The sequence below is a fragment of the Pan troglodytes genome, chromosome 6, assembly GCF_028858775.2.
Source record: "Pan troglodytes isolate AG18354 chromosome 6, NHGRI_mPanTro3-v2.0_pri, whole genome shotgun sequence".
NCBI classification, from domain to species: Eukaryota; Metazoa; Chordata; class Mammalia; order Primates; family Hominidae; genus Pan; species Pan troglodytes.
In genome coordinates, this window is record NC_072404.2 from 20,664,592 (window position 1) to 20,681,036 (window position 16,445).

A 16,445-nucleotide genomic window follows, 5' to 3' on the forward strand; every position below is an offset into this window, starting at 1 on the left:
AAAAAGGGAGGCAGAGTCAAAGTCTGAGGCTCCTTTGTCAGTCTCAGTAATGAGATTTGATTTCCCAGTTATATGTGAAAGCCACAAAATGTTATTACTTCATTAGATATATTTGTTCAGAGTCAGAAACGGACTATATAGGTGAGTCAGAAAGAAGATAAGAAAACGATTTCAAAAGGTGAAGCAGAGAGCTCAAGTACAGGGGAACACTGCATTCCATCAGAATGTGCAAGAGTGACAAAGAGGTAACTAGTGGGTTACAATAGATATAGAAGCAATGGCATAAAAGAAAAAGCTGAGAATGGGAGAAAATACACATTTTCAGGGTTTTCGTTTTCCTTGTTGTTGGAATTCACAAATTTTCTTTTCCATTCTCTATCCAACCCTCTGAAAGTAACTACATTATCTTGATGCAACATTTACTTTGGAACTTTAATTATGAAATTTACCTGTTGTTTAATAAATATTTTCCTATCTCCCCGTACCTCCTTCCCTGACTAAATGCAAATATCTGAAATGCATAACTGTGCGTCTCACAATAGCTTGTGTTAAAGCCAATGATCCCATCTATGTTATAATGTCACTTTATAATACACAACATGGGCAGTTGATTGGACACAGCACCAACTTTCACCGAAGTTGTACCCAAAGCCCAGAAATAAAAAGTTAGGCAATATGACCCAGAAAGTTTTCTTCTTAAGAAATAAGAAGCAATTTGATGATACCTACTTACTTATTTTTCACTGTTGAAAACAAAACGACAAAAAGAAAACAGTTTCTTTAAGCACTGAAATAATGGAAAAAGCAGCTCTGTATTTTCATACTTACATGATACACTCTAACAACAATATGCCAAGTATTTTCCTTGTTAAATACTGTCTTTGACTAAAAAGGACAGCATAATATAAACTTAAAATATCTACCATTTTACAAATTGTGAAATTTCAGAGCATAAATCACTTACTTAAAAATATTTTAGATTTCAAATCTATAAAGAAGTAAGCATTTTCTTACAAAAATTTATTTCATTCTTTCTAATTCATCACCTGCCTTGTAACATAAGTGTTTCTTAGATCAAATTTGAATTTTGATGACAATTGCATACATTCACATATGTCTTCCATTGTTTATTTCTTTTGTATGTGTGCTCGATGCCTAACAAATTAATATTCAGGAAATTATTTCATGAAGGGCAGACAAAACCCAAGATAAGTAGGTAAGGAAAAGAGGATTTTAAAAATGGTATTTTACTGTAATTTCCCAAAGATATATGCTCCATTCTGTTTTTGTCACCTCTGATAAATGAATAATATGTAAATCCTAAGAGACGAGTATTTCAGTGGCCGAACATTTATCTAGAGAAAAATTTTAATTAGATGATTTTTACTGTTAGTTATTTATTGATTTTGGAGTTTCAAAGCACACAGTTATACTATGTTTAGAGGATTGTAATAACAAGCTCCTTGGCTTGAGTCTTTCCCTAGGGCATTAAGTTGTTCATGTATATTTTCAGGGGGTCTTTGAACAACCTGATTTTATGTGCAAAACTGTATAAATATGGATGCATACCTAGAAAATTTATAGATTTTGTGACATTTTCTTAGGAAAATACAATTATAAATATTAAGATAATAGAGTTTTCTGAGAATTAAAGAAGACACAATGTATGTTCTTCATAAACACTGCATGCCACACTATATCTCTGGCAATTAGTTGCTATTAATAATCACTTTCTTAGCAGTGATGTAAGACATCAATATAGGGAGAATTCAGACTCAGAATGCAAAACCTAAGTGATTTTCACACAATCTCTTTGTATTTCCAGGTATCTGGCATATGTGTGTAATAAATCCTAGACCACTGAAATTCTCTGACCACCATGCTTGGTATATAAGTCATACTGTTTGTGTATTTTATATTTTATATTTCATATTCTCTAAACTTGAGGCATCCAATAAAATGTACAAAACTATTTCTGCTCAGTTATATGTTCAAAAAGAAAATACCGTTACTACATAGATTTTTTGAGTATAAAAACGTATTCAAATATTTGACTTTCAATATAATCCATATTTAAGAAGTTTCTGATATAGCTAAAAATAAAAACCAAAAAAAATTGTTAGCAATAAGCTTTCAAATATAGTAAACATAGCTGATCTTTTTTTCATTATTTAAACATTTCACTTGTGAAATACATTGTACATATAGGAAATGTATAGGATTATATAAAAAGTTGAAAGAAAAATAATAAAGTACCCTCCCTTGTACCTGCTACGCAGTTTATGAAATAGAACATTACCAGCATATTAGATGTCTGTTTGCCTGTCTCTTAGAGCACTCCCTTTCACACTGTTTCTCATTATGTTTTTATGATTATCTATATAGTTTTACCACCTATTATGGCCTGGCCTGTTTTGAACTTTACTGTGATGAAATCATACTCTATTTATTTGTCTGTGCTTGCTTCATTTCCTCAGTATTATGTTTTTTGAGATTCATCTACATTGAGGCATAGAACTGAATTCCTTCATTTTCACTGCTGTGACGATTCCATTGTCTGAATACATCTCAATTATTCTCTTCTACTGTTGAAGGGCATTTGAGCTGCTTGCAAGATTTGTTCTTATGGAAATGCTGTTAGGAATATTCTTATACCTGTAAGGTGATGCGTCACCGTTTTCCAAAGAGTGTTTCTCATTTATATGACCACCAGCACTTACCACTGATCCACATTATCATCAATACTTGATAATATCTGACTTCTTATATTTAGTCAACATGATCCATATGAAATGATACTGTGATTTTAAATTTTTCCTTCCTTAACTATCAATGAACTTGAGAATCTTATTTTCTTTCCCCCCCAGCTTCACCGAGGTAAAATTGACAAATAAAAATTGTGTATACTCAAGGCATACAAGGAGATGATTTGATATGTGTACACATAGTGAAATGATGACCACGGTCAAATTAATTAACACATTCATCACCAGACATAGTTACCACTGTGTGTATGTATGTGTATGTACATGATAGGGACACTAAATGTTACCCTCTTATCAAATTTCAAGTAAATAATCCAGTGTTCAATTACCATGCTGTACATTACAATAGCTGCTAATGATTTTTAAGTGTTCTCTATAACCTAAGTACATTTTTTAGAATTTATGTTTATTTAGTGGTTATAACAACTTTCTGGGTGAGGTATTATAATAATATTATTTTCATCTTACAGATAAGAAAACTGACATGAAGAGTTTACATTATTTGCCAAAAGTCACACAGTTAATAAGCAAAGAAGCCAGAATTCAAACTCTTGGAGTTCAATAAAGGAGCCTCAACTCTTAGCCAATTGTAATTACACTATACTCTGTTGCCTCCCTTATATACGGACTAAATGTTTTTTGCTTGTATTTAAAAGCACAGAATTCAAAGCGAAAAAAGCCAAAAGAAAAGAATTAAGAACGCTTATAACTTCTCTGTACAAATTGTTCACTGTTTTTTAACATATAATGCAACTTTACATCTTCATTCAACATTCACTATTTTGGATATTTGTGTTTTATTTCAGCCACTTTAATTCTACTGTGTTAAACATATTATATAGCCACAAAATTTAGTATACTAACCTTTGATTTTTTTTTCTCTGCTTTCCCTCTGAAATGATTATTTTAAATGCCTTTCGACAGAACTCATTTTACATTAGATACTGTAAGAGGTCACAATAGGAACATTTCTATAAAAAGTCAGGAAATGTAGATTTGGTCATGGTGGAGGGCTGAAATTAAATGCTTGATATCATTTTTAATAATATTATTTTTAATTTGTTTTTATGTGGTAGTTGAAAGTGCCAAACCATTTAAATTGTATCCCCTTAAATTTTAGAGACGTTGTGAAACTTTCCATATTTATTAAGCATTCGTAATTGTGTGTGTGTGAGTTTGTGTGTGAATTGTCTCTTCAAATTTTTGAGTATTTTCTACCAATTTTCTTAATATAATATTTTATATTAGGTACTAACCATCTGTGTCTTTTATGTTTTATAAATATTTTTCTCATTTAGATTTAAAAATTATTAGTCATATTTTTAAACTATGGTCAAGAAGGTAATAATATTTATATTAAAAATTAAATAATTTAAATTAACTATAAAACTAAAATTTCCCAATACACTATTTGGAAAATTTCATCTTTATATTAATTCTAAACCACATCACTTTAATATAGGAGAAAGTAGAAAATCACTGTAAACATAATAGAGATGGGCATATACTACATACTTACAGTGCTACCTAAATAAGAATGTTGTAATATGAATTAAAATATAGTTTAAAGTTTTAAATTTATTTGTAATTGACAAATAATAATTGTGTATATTTATGGGATATGATGAAATGTTTTGATCTACATGTACATTATAGAAAGATTCAGTTAAGCTAATTAACACATCCAACACCACATCAACTTTTCATGTTTTTTGTGGTAAGAATGATTCTGGGGCAGTATATGTTAAATTAAAAAAAATTAACTTAAAAATGGAGGCCGGGTGTGGTGGCTCACGTCTCTAATCCTGGCACTTTGGGAGGCCTAGGAGGGTGGATCATGTGAGGTCAGGACTTCGAGACCAGCCTGACCAACATGGAGAAACCCCATCTCTACTAAAAATACAAAATTAGCCAGGCGTGGTGGCACATGCCTGTAATCTCAGCTACTAGGGAGGCTGAGGCAGGAGAATCACTTGAACCCAGGAAGCAGAGGTTGCGATCAGCCAAGATCATGCCACTGCACTCTCCAGTCTGGGCAATGGGAGCAAAACTCTGTTTCAAAAAAAAAAAAAAAAAAAAAGGGAACATTGACACTGGAAAATTGAAATTATTTGAAAATTTATAACCAATTGTATTTGTTATTTTATAATTATATGATTTTATTTTACATAATAGTTTGTTACAGATAACTTTCTGTGTTTTCCTAGTTGTGTTTAAATCACTTAAATAGCAGAATCTATGTCAAATATTCACCAAAAAACAATAAAAACAAACATACACATGCACATACAAACACAACCATGTAATCAGAGTAGAGCTATCTTAATGGATCATATGAGCACTTGAAAGGCACCATCCTTCAATCAATATGTCTTTATGTAGTGTCCACAATAGGCCTAGCATGTTACCACATTCTAGTGATACAAAGGTAAATGAAACACAATATTTGCCCTTGAAAATTATACAGTCTGATTGGAAATAAATGTTATGTATGTATTTTGAATATAGAAAGAAAAATACAAATAGAGTTATGCCCAGGTATATTGAGTGATAGGAAACAATTGATTCCGGGCTTTAGAGAAGAGGTTTTGCAGAAAATAGGATATCAGAGCAGAATCCTCTAGAAGCAGCAGCGATTAGCCAGGCAGAAAGAACAATATACTTAAAGACAGAGAAATGTACAACAGTCGGGGTGTTACAAGCCATGTAATAGGACTGAGCAGAGGCTATGGACAAAGGGATAAGAGATGATGACAAAAAAAAAAAAAAAAAATACGGGGCTAGAAGCCAGATCAGGTCTTAAGACTTAATCCTTTAGGGATGGGTAACTATTTTTAAAATACAAGTGGGAGAATTTCATGGTTTCATTCATTTTCCAGACAGAATTCTGCTAACATTTAAGGAAAGACTGGAGGTGGAGCTGCTAATGAGAATGCCTTGCATGGGTACTAGAAGAGACATATTAAGAGTAGACGCAAAAGTCACAGCAGCAGAGATGAGGGACGAAGAGGAAAAGGCAATTCCAGAGTTAAAATTGTAAAGAATTGATGACCTATTGGTGAACTAAAATGTGATCAAGATGACCCATGTAAACGTTAATTCCATTAATGGAACTCTGGAGGAGCAACAGACTTGTGTTAGGGTTAAGAAAAAATGAGTTGAATAAAAATTATGTTGCATTTCTCTATCTGTGAATCCCAGTTCTTGCTTATTTATCCTCAGTTCCATTGCCATTTCTCCTACTACATTTCCTGGGCGCCCTTGCCATCTGGGTTTACCAAACTATCTCATAGGAATGAAGGAAGTAGGAGTACTCAAGGTATTTCTTCTCTCTTGCCCTGCCTGCATGTGGATAGTTCTATTTCTGGCAGTTGGCTGCATCTCATTTATAATTCTAGCTCCTCACCTTATTGGCCATCCCACTGTGGACTAAGCTCCCCCAGGACAGCTTTAACATTTGGATTATTGTTAAAACTTCTCTTTACTGTCTTCAATTCTAAAGTAGTAGTGGCTTCCTGCTGTTGCTATTCTCCGTTTGGCTTCTTTTTTCCATTGTCTTTGTTACCAAATGCCTAAAATGGTTCCTGTATCTTGGCTGAACTTTGGTGGATTCTCTGTAGAATATTCAAGCCATCATATACAGTGAGAATGAGTAAATGCCAGAGTGGTAATCCAGGGTGGAATTGAGGTGGAATTTAAAGATTTGGGAGTCATCATGTGCATACGAGAGATAATTACTCCAAAAGCACGTGCTGAGTAAAAAGAAGACCATGAATAGAGTTAAGCTAAAATGAGAGAGGTAAGGTTGAGGGATAGAGGACTTTGTATGGCTCAGAATAACTTGAAATGTACTTGAGAAAAAGTAAAACCTAAAGAGACCACTGAAAATATAACTTTCATGAGTTAAGGTAGAAAATAAGGCATTTCCCTGTATAACCAAAGACACAGAGATGAATACAAAAATACAGATCATAATAGAAGGGAGATGAGAAGTGGTAATAGAGGAAGGTTACTTCCAACACAAGAGTCCTGGCTAAGAGGAGCATAGACTTGTTTTTTAAAGACTTAATTTTTTTTAAAGAGCAATTTTAGATTCATAGCAAAACTAAGAGGAAGGTACGGCGATTTTTCTCATATCCCTGCCCATATACATCCCTAGCTTCCACTCTTTTTAAAATTCCCCACCAGAGTGGTACATTTGTTGCAACTGATGAGCTTACAATGAGACACCATAATCACCCAAAGTCCATAGTTTACATTAGGATCTCCCTTGCGCTTTCTATGGGTTTGGACAAATGTATAATGATGTGTTCTTCATTTTATAGAGTAGTTTTATTGCCTTAAAAATGCTTATTGTTCTACTTATTTATCCCTCCCTCCCCACAACCCCTTGCAAACACTGATCTTTTGTACTGTTCTGTAATTCTGCCTTTTTCAGAATGTTATATACACTTAGAATCATATAGTATATAGCTGTTCACTTAGTAATTTGCATTTAAGCTTCCTCTATGTTTTTCATGGCTTGATAGCTAATTTCTTTTTAGCACTGAATAATATTCCATTGTCTGGATATATGATCATTTATTTATCTAGTCACCCTAGAAGGACATTTTGGTGGCTTTCGAGTTTTGGCAATTATTAATGAAACTGCTATAAACATTCATATGCAGATTTTTGTGGAAATAATTATTCAAATCCTTTGGGTAAATACTAAGGCACTTGATGATTGGATCACACAGAAAGAATGTTTCATTTCGTAGAAACCACCAAACTGTTTTTCAAAGTGACTACACCATTTTGCTTCCCACCAGCAATGAGTGAGAGTTCCAGTTTCTCCACATCCTTAATAGCGTTTGATGTTGTCAGTGTTCCAGACTTTGGCCATTTTAATAAGTGTGTAGTAATATCTCACTGATGTTTAATTTGCATTTCACTGATTACATATGAGGTAGAACATCTTCTTTTCACATGCTTATTTAACATCTGTATATTTTCTTTGGTTAAGTGTCTGCTAAAGTCTTTGGCCCATTTTTAATTGAGTTATTCGTTTCCATATTGTTGAGTTTTAAGAATTCTTTGTAATTTGGATAAAAGTCCTTTATGAGATGTGTGTTTTGCAAATATTTTCTCTCAGTCTGTGCCTTGTCTTCTTAATCACTGATAATTGTCTTTCACAGAAGTTTTTCTTATAATTTTAATGAAATTCAGTTTATCAATTTTTTTCATGGACTCTGCCTTTGGTGTTGTATCTGAAAAGTCATTACCATATTCAAGGTCATCTAAGTATTCTCTTATCTTCTAAGATTTCGCTACTACTGCATTGGATATTTAGGTCTACAATTAATTTCAAGTTAATTTTTGTGAAGAATGTAAGGTCTATGTCTAGATTCTGTTTTTTTTTTTTTTAATGTGGATGTTCACTTGTTCCACATTTTTTTAATGTGGATGTTCATTTGTTGAAAGACTATCTTTGCTCCAATGTATACTTCTTACATTTAAAAACTGATTTTGTGTTTCCTGATAGTGGAGCACAACTTTTTTCAACCTCATTTGCTGCATACTGTTTGTGAAAACTAATTATAAACCTCTAAATATGTATAAATTATTAAAATATAAATGTAATTAACTCATATAAATATCCATAATTAATCATATTTTCATTTTCTTTTAATAGATCGTAAAACTAATTTAAGCTTCTGTTTACTCCTTTGAGAACGCTCTTTATAAATAAATAGCCGAGCAGAGAAAATACGGTTCCTTAGCATATGCATGTAAAAACAATTAGCATGGATTCCTTAACCTATGTCTAATTTTAACTGAGGTATCTGCCAAAACAATCAAATCAGCTGTCCCAGTCAAACATCATTAGCACTAATTAAGGTAGCTTCAGCGAAGAATCCTGCCGCATTCTTGAGGTGCTCCCCATTGGATTTACAGCTGATTTCAAATTGCACGAAAAGAGATACGGGAACAAGACAATTGAGATTTGAAGTCAGACCGGCGTGGATTGAATCCCAATTTTTAATCCTAATTAACACCTCTGCGTCTCCATTTCATCATCAACATATGTCCATGTAACTAGACCTTCTTCTTCTGGCTCTGATGTAACCAAGAACCCTCCGAGGGTCAGTCTTTCACTGACAATAATGTGAATTTTGTGGATGCTTTTGTGGAAAAATACAGAGGCAGCAGCTATGGTACACATTTTTCAAAGCAAAATGCCCCTTCTGTCACTGCCCCCTATGCTTGCCTCTTGCCACTTTCTTCTATAGTCAGACTTCACAGACTTTCTTTTTTCTTTCCTTTTCATTTTTTTTTTTAAGATGGCATCTCTCTCTGTCGCCCAGGCTGGAATGCAGTGGAGGATCTCGGCTCACTGCAATGTCCGTCTCCTGGGTTCAAGCGATTCTCCTGCCCCAGCCTCCTGAGTAGCTGGGATTACAGGCGTGTGCCACAATGCCCCCAGCTAATTTTGTGTATCTTCAGTAGAGATGGGGTTTCACCATGTTGGCTAGGCTGGTCTCGAACTCCTAACCTCGGACTTCACAGACCTTCTATGTGGAATAGTAGCTCTAGCTCTGTCCCTCATCCCAATTTCTTCTCACTTCTTCCCTTTAACTCTCCCCATCATTTTACCTTTAATGAGAAATTGCCCTTCTCCTCAATTTCTCCAATTTTCCACTTTCCATTCTTCCTCTTTAGAAATGGAAGAGAAGGTAAATTTTCCTTCTTAACTATAATGTGGGAAAATGGTGACTACCTCAAAGCTGAGGTGAAATTAAAGGCAATACTTCAGAATCTAGCAGATTCTGTTGCATATTTAAGCACTAAATCAGTGTTAGTAAACTGTTAGTTCTTTGCTTCCTTGCATGGATGCAAATTTTAAATTCCTCAGGGAAGATCAAGACATAAAACAGCTCCATGAAGACACTTGGAGAAAGAAATCCTCACCACTGTTTGTCTTAGAGGTAAAGATAGAACATTTTTATCAAATTGTAACGACAGTCCTTCTAGGTGTTTTAATCCAAACATTGTCAGAATTCTTCATGACTAAATGTTATCATTTCTGACCTGGCATGTCAATCTCTAAAATAACCAAGCCCATAGAGATAAGGAATGGCATCTTGCCAAAGGGAATATTACATTAAAAAAAATTGTTCTTCATCAAAATGAGTAATGAAAACTAAAAATAATCTATTGCAGTTCTTAGAAAACAAATTCAATTTAGATTTTAGCCTTGCCTTTTACTTCACATTGGGGTTTACCTTGGAGACTTTGAAATCCTGTCAGATTTTGACAGGATTATACACTTAAGGTTTAACTGGGTCTGTAATTTCTTGTATATTTTAAAGCTTAAAGGTTTTCTTTTATTTTTTCCTGACACATTGTATTACAACTTTACAATCGATATACACTCCTCCAATTAAGAAACATTCTTTGTATTTTTAGAAAAGTGTTTAAACTGTCATGTGCTATCATGGTATTTTTTATTAATGCTCATTCTTGAAAAAATAAAATAATTCATATCAAGCAATTACATGCTTTACTTTTAAAATGAAATATAATCAATCATACTTCAACAAAAGCTTTTCTGTGAGTTTATTCTCACTGAACTATGTGAAAATAGACCATTAATAGGGAAGAATATATTATACATAATTACTATGCATGGGCACTTCTCTATTCTATACTTAAGTTACTAATGTTTTTCAACAGTTATATACACAATATATATTCATATATTTAAATTAATTTTGCTATATATTTACATATATTTACACATATCCAGTCAGTATTGATGGGTTATGACACAGTAATAAACAAACAAGAGATGACTCACTAATGCTCATGCTATACCAGATCTAGTTTATGATCTGGAAGACAATTTAAATAATGTTTTATAACCCATGATTTTTTTATTACACTCTCTCCTGACTTCTCCAACCTCTCTATTTTAGAATTTTTATTTAGCAGTTTTTTCTATCAACATGTTAAATATCGGGACCCAGAGTTGCATCTTGGGTGTCTTGGCTCTAGATGCTATTCCCTGAGTGGTCTTATTCAGATCTATGGATTCCATTGCCACCTGTATGAAAAACCTTTCTAAACTTAACTGCAGCCCACCATTCTCACCTAACATCCAGGCCCACAGAGCCATATACTCACTGGAGATCTTTAACTAGGTAGCCTACAGATACCTCAGATAAAGTGCCCTCTCCACTCTCCTGTTTCTTCTACCTTGTAGCTTCCTGTAATCTGCATTTTATGTGCTCAAACAATAGATATTGAATAAATGAGTAAAATGAAAAGAGTAAACACATAATGAGTTAATTCTTTAGAAAATACCTTTGCCTTCTGCTCAGAAAAATTTCCCAACCATCTCTGAAAAATTATTTTCCTGTTTTCTCTAATTATGGAAATCCTGACAAAGACTTAAGTACGAACTTTTGTTAACATTATATTTTACTTTAAATTAACAAATAATTGGCCAGGTGTGATGGCTCATGCCTGTAATCCCAGCACGTTAGGAGGCCGAGGAGGGCAGATCGTGACATCAGGCATTTGAGATCAGCCTGACCAACATGGTGAAAGTCCGTCTCTACTAAAAATACAAAAACACCCGGGCATGGTGGCGTGTACCTGTAATCCCAGCTACTCAGGAGGCTGAGGCAGAAGAATCGCTTGAACCCAGGAGGGGGAGGTTGCAGTGAGCCGAGATAGTACCGCTACACTCCAGCCTGGGTGACAGACCGAGACTTTGTCTTAAAAAAAAGAAAATTAACAAATAATAACTATATATTTATGGGGTAAAATGTGATGTTTTGGTACATATATACACTGTGGAATGATCACATCAGGCTAATTAGCATATCCATCACCACATATATGTATCATTTCTTTGTATTGAGAACACTTAAAATCCATTCTTTTAGCAATTTCAAAATACATAATACATTTTTATTAACTATAGTCACCATGCTGTGCAATAGGTCACCAGAATTCATTCCTCCTATTATCAGAGGCTGGTGGGGGTTGACAAAATGTGATGGGAAAGGGGAGATGCTGGTCAAAGAGTAAATAGTCTAATCACTTTGAAAAAGATTGTCTTTAGTTACCATGATCCACCCTACTCCAATTTACTATCCTCAGAGTCAATCTTGTACAGTTTATCACTTACTTATGAAGCTGTTGCTGTTCTCTGGTATGGGGATGCTAATACGCCTAGATACTTGGTATGCTATGATCACCTGGAATTTAGACTGACTGAGAAGAATTAGGCCTTCTGTTTCTTATAAAACATGCGTAACACAATGCTGAAAAAATATATTAGGAACACGCAGCTCACTCATCTATCAAATCATTAATAAGCATTTTGTGAGCTTTTTCTAAGTGCCTAGCACTGTTTATATTTTACAAAAATATTAACATATTTATTATGCAGATTGCTATGTATGGGGAGGTGTGGTGATGGATGGCATCATGCCATAATCCATCACCATTAATTATAATCCATTAGTGGATTATAATTAAAATGAATTTTCAATTTTACCCATTTAGTTTTCATACTTTTATTTTAAATATCCTTTAGAAGTTCGAAATACAAGTATTCTCTGAAGTTTTTTGCTAAAGCTTCTATGATTTATACGGCACTTTGCCCTAAATAAAGCGATCTTCAAGACAGAACCGGGATTCTCAGGAACATTAACCTCTACCAGTTCTTTGTGAAGCAAAGGGCAAAGTGGTGATTCACTAGATCTAAAACTAAATATGAATTTTTCAAAGATGAAGGATCAAGCATCATAAGTCATCTCTAGGGTTTAATATAATAAGAATCTGTCAGATATTAATCTGTTCATATTTCTCATTGCATAAATATGCAACTTATAAATGACACCAATTTCTCCAATGAAATGTTATTTCTAAATAAGAGCGGCAGAACAGGAATAACAAACATACGCTATACCTGCTACCACTAGCAACAATCACAAATAAATGATTAAAACATTTTGCTGATGATTCCAGAGGCAGCAGACTCAGGATCTCCACAGAGCACACTATAGGCAAATACTACCGGTTGACTGATGTTGGCATATGTGATGAAAACTATTTGTCAACACCTGCTCTAGAATTGCAGAATTTACAGAAAGTAACTTCACAGCTAAGCTTCTGCCTTATGTTATATGCACTCTCTATGCTTAACATAGGTCCTATTTAAGGTAGATACTGGATAAATTTTGGTTAAACGAATAATGTAGTATTTTGGTGAATGTTTATAAAGCACAGTGACACCATTATACTCACTGTTTAAAGAAACTAAGTTGCTGCAAAAATTCTGAAATCGAAGCTTGTTTCACAGACATTAGATACTGTGCGGCCTCAAGGTTTCTTTACTCAAGGACACTCTTGTAGCTTCACTCTTGGATTCTGGGAAAGGGGAACTGCTTCCTAAAATTCTAAATTTGCTTGTTTATGTAACATATATTTATATAATATAATTTATATTTATAATGTATATTATATAATATATTTCATAAAGCTCTAATACTTTCCAATTTAAAAAGATTTTCCAATTTAAAAATCAGAGCCAATACAAAAGGAGCTAAGAATTCAACATTTTATTTGATAATCAAGAGAGTAAGAACACAAATATTTAATGATAATCATAACACATTAAAATGTAATCCCTTGCCTCTGATGCCAAAGTGTAAGTTCTAAAAAGTAACCAGAAACGAAAATAATCTACAATAATTGACTTAGGTAATGGGAAATTCAAACTACCCTAAAAGATTTTGTTATCAAAAAGCATCCTGGCTGAGAAACAGAACTTTCATGAATGTTCGTTGAACTTCTCAGGAATAACTTTTTATCTTTGGGAAGTTCTTGTCTGGTAATAACTTTCTTGACATAAGGTCAGTGGGGCTAGCACCCCTTTCTATTACACTTTCTGTGGTCTTGCATTCAAATACTCACTTAGTTTAGCCCATTTTTACTTGTTCAAGTATAAAAGATAAATAGGCATTTTCATATTTTGTTCTTAATCATGATAATAGCCTGTTTAATAGTACCATAACTGAAAACGTCTTAAAACATGGAATTTAATTTTTCTATATTCTGATCACAGAGTAAAGATATAAGGCAGGAAGATAATAAGGCTGCTATAAGTTTAGAAATTTACTCAAGCATAACAAACTATAGAAATTCAAGAACATTAGATTTTTATTTTGAACAATGTATCTATAATTTTGGTGGGAAAAGATTCAAATCAAAAGAATAAAGATAAATATTACCAACCTAATCGCCATTAACTTCTTATTATAGAAGTTTATATATACTATATATATATACACATACATATGTATGCACATTTTTCAATAATATGTACATACAAAACAATTTATATTTAACTTTGAGTCCACTGTTTCTAGCAAAGTTGCCCTTATATTCCAAAATTATAGATTCACGATTGCCAAAAGTCTGAATTAAGTGAAAATTATTTTAAAAGTATTCAGTTTCTAAAAATAAATATAATAGTTAGAATTTAGTAATGGCTGTATGTATTACATTGGTAACCTCTTTGTAAAATATTACATAAGTAGTTGGTATAAAATATGGAATAACAATCTTATTAATCAAAACATAAAAATAGAATGCTGTATTACTAACAATGAAACAAATAATATGCAGTACTAATTTTAAAACATTTTTAGTAACAGTAATCTGTCTTTAAATAAAATTCTACCAGTACGCCTATGTATCAAACAAAGGTTGAGTTTCTCCAGTTGAAGATGAAGAAGGGATGTACTCAGTTATCCAGCAGCACCACTTACACATACACAAGGACAAACACTTCCTTGAGAAACTTGTTTTAAAATACGTACAAATTCAGAGCCTGATATTCTCTGGTAAGTCTCAGGCTCTTTGGCTGCCTTACTCACTTTTCTTTAATTAGGAGTTACTAAACCACACTTGAACTGATTGATAATTTAAGCAGACATACATTTACAAAAATACAATTTTTAGAGAGACAAGTTAGTTGATAGCTTAGCATTGGAAACAGCATGCATTTTCCACATTTCAGATTAATCCACTAACATTAATGTATAGTTTTCATTCATTTATATTAATATTATCAGATGAACATAATCTATGAGAATCCCAATTTTTGTATCTACAAAATCTTACGAGATTATAGTGAGGAAAGTCCACTATAATATTTTACAAAGCACATATCATATAATTTTCTCTCTCTCTCTTTTTCTATATATAGAAGGATATACACACACACACATATCTATAAATGGGGTAGTTAATATGTTTCCTCTGTATGGAAAAACAATAATAAAAGATGTGGGGGAATATTGCTATAAAAGATTAAAGCCATCTGAAATATTGCTTTTTACAGTAACAACTGAAAAAAGCAAGAACTGCAACAAAATTATATGCCGATCTTCCAGGCATTATTCCAAATCAATTCCCCCACACAGATTTATTAGTAGATACAATATAAAGTTTTAGATCACATAGTCCCCTGCATGTAAATATTCAAGTTGGTTTTCCAAAAGAAGTAGGAAAAAACAGCTTTACAGTATCTTCCCTTCCCAAACTTTTTTATTTTGCTAGAGTAACGGGGAAGTAAAAAAGAATTAAACAGCTAGATATTTTACATAATTCCACAAGGGCCTTTACATGGTAAGGGGTTTTTCTTCTGTGAGAAAAAAATACCCATTGTTTAGGGAGAAGTTTGGTGTTCCATTAAATAGATGTGATGGAGCTAAGATGAATTCCCCTGAAAGCCATAGGGAGCATACCAAAATAATAATAATAATAACAATAACTATAACTGATCAAACAGTTTGATCAATATCACAGTAAGATAAATGATTATGAAGAAATGAAGCTGTCTCTATAAACTACAAACAAAATAAGTTTCATACCTCTGTATTTATTTGCCACCTGGCTGTTTCTAACATCCTCGTTGACTGCCGAATGCTATTTTGTGTAATTCAAAAACAAAATTCTGCTGTTTCTACCTGCTTATAACTTAAAATCTGGGAGTACTTTAATCATTTACTTTTTAGGAGTCACCATGCTTTTTTAAAAAATTAAGCCACATAGGTAATTAAACACCATAATCTGAAATATACCAATTTGCAACATTGTGAAATAAGAATGCCTGTGTCAAGCATAATATAATGTCTTTTGCTTTCACCTTTGTTTATTTATTGGTAAAAGTAGATAAGGCAAAACTGTTAGGACTACTGTTGATCTTCTTGCTCAGTAATTATCAGTGAAGATTATGAAATTCATGAAAATTAATAAGTGTGTACATGTTGAATACATTGCATATCTGTGTGCCTGTGACATTTTAATCCCAGTGAACAGATAAGGATAAAACAAGCTTTTCTAACCCACCTTGGGCCACATGTTGCCCAGGACAGTTTTGATTGTGGCCCAACACAAATTTGTAAACTTTCTTAAAACATTATGAGTTTTTTTTTTTTTTGTGATTTTTGTTGTTGGTGTTGTTCATCAGCTGTCGTTAGTGTTAGTTGTATTTTATGTGTGGCCCAAGACAATTCTTCTCCCAATGTGGCCCAGGGGAGCCAAAAGATTGGACACCCTTGGGATAAAAGGAAATCATCTCCTTACACGGTTGAGCATTATTCAGGTAAAAAATAA

The 16,445-nt window shown here is 33.1% G+C and overlaps 1 protein-coding gene across 21 annotated transcripts in view; it reads right to left on the bottom strand.

Moving 5' to 3' along the window:
- The window catches only part of DGKB (diacylglycerol kinase beta), an 818,895-nt gene that overhangs the window by 703,543 nt on the left and 98,907 nt on the right, over positions 1-16,445 (bottom strand). The window contains exon 1 of one of the 21 annotated variants that reach the window (XM_054687394.2): positions 11,406-11,494. The exons of the other annotated variants lie outside the window; for them this stretch is intronic. The gene's annotated coding sequence lies outside the window, so the exon portion shown is untranslated. Of the gene's footprint in view, positions 1-11,405; positions 11,495-16,445 lie in introns of those variants that run through there. 21 annotated transcript variants of the gene reach the window in all.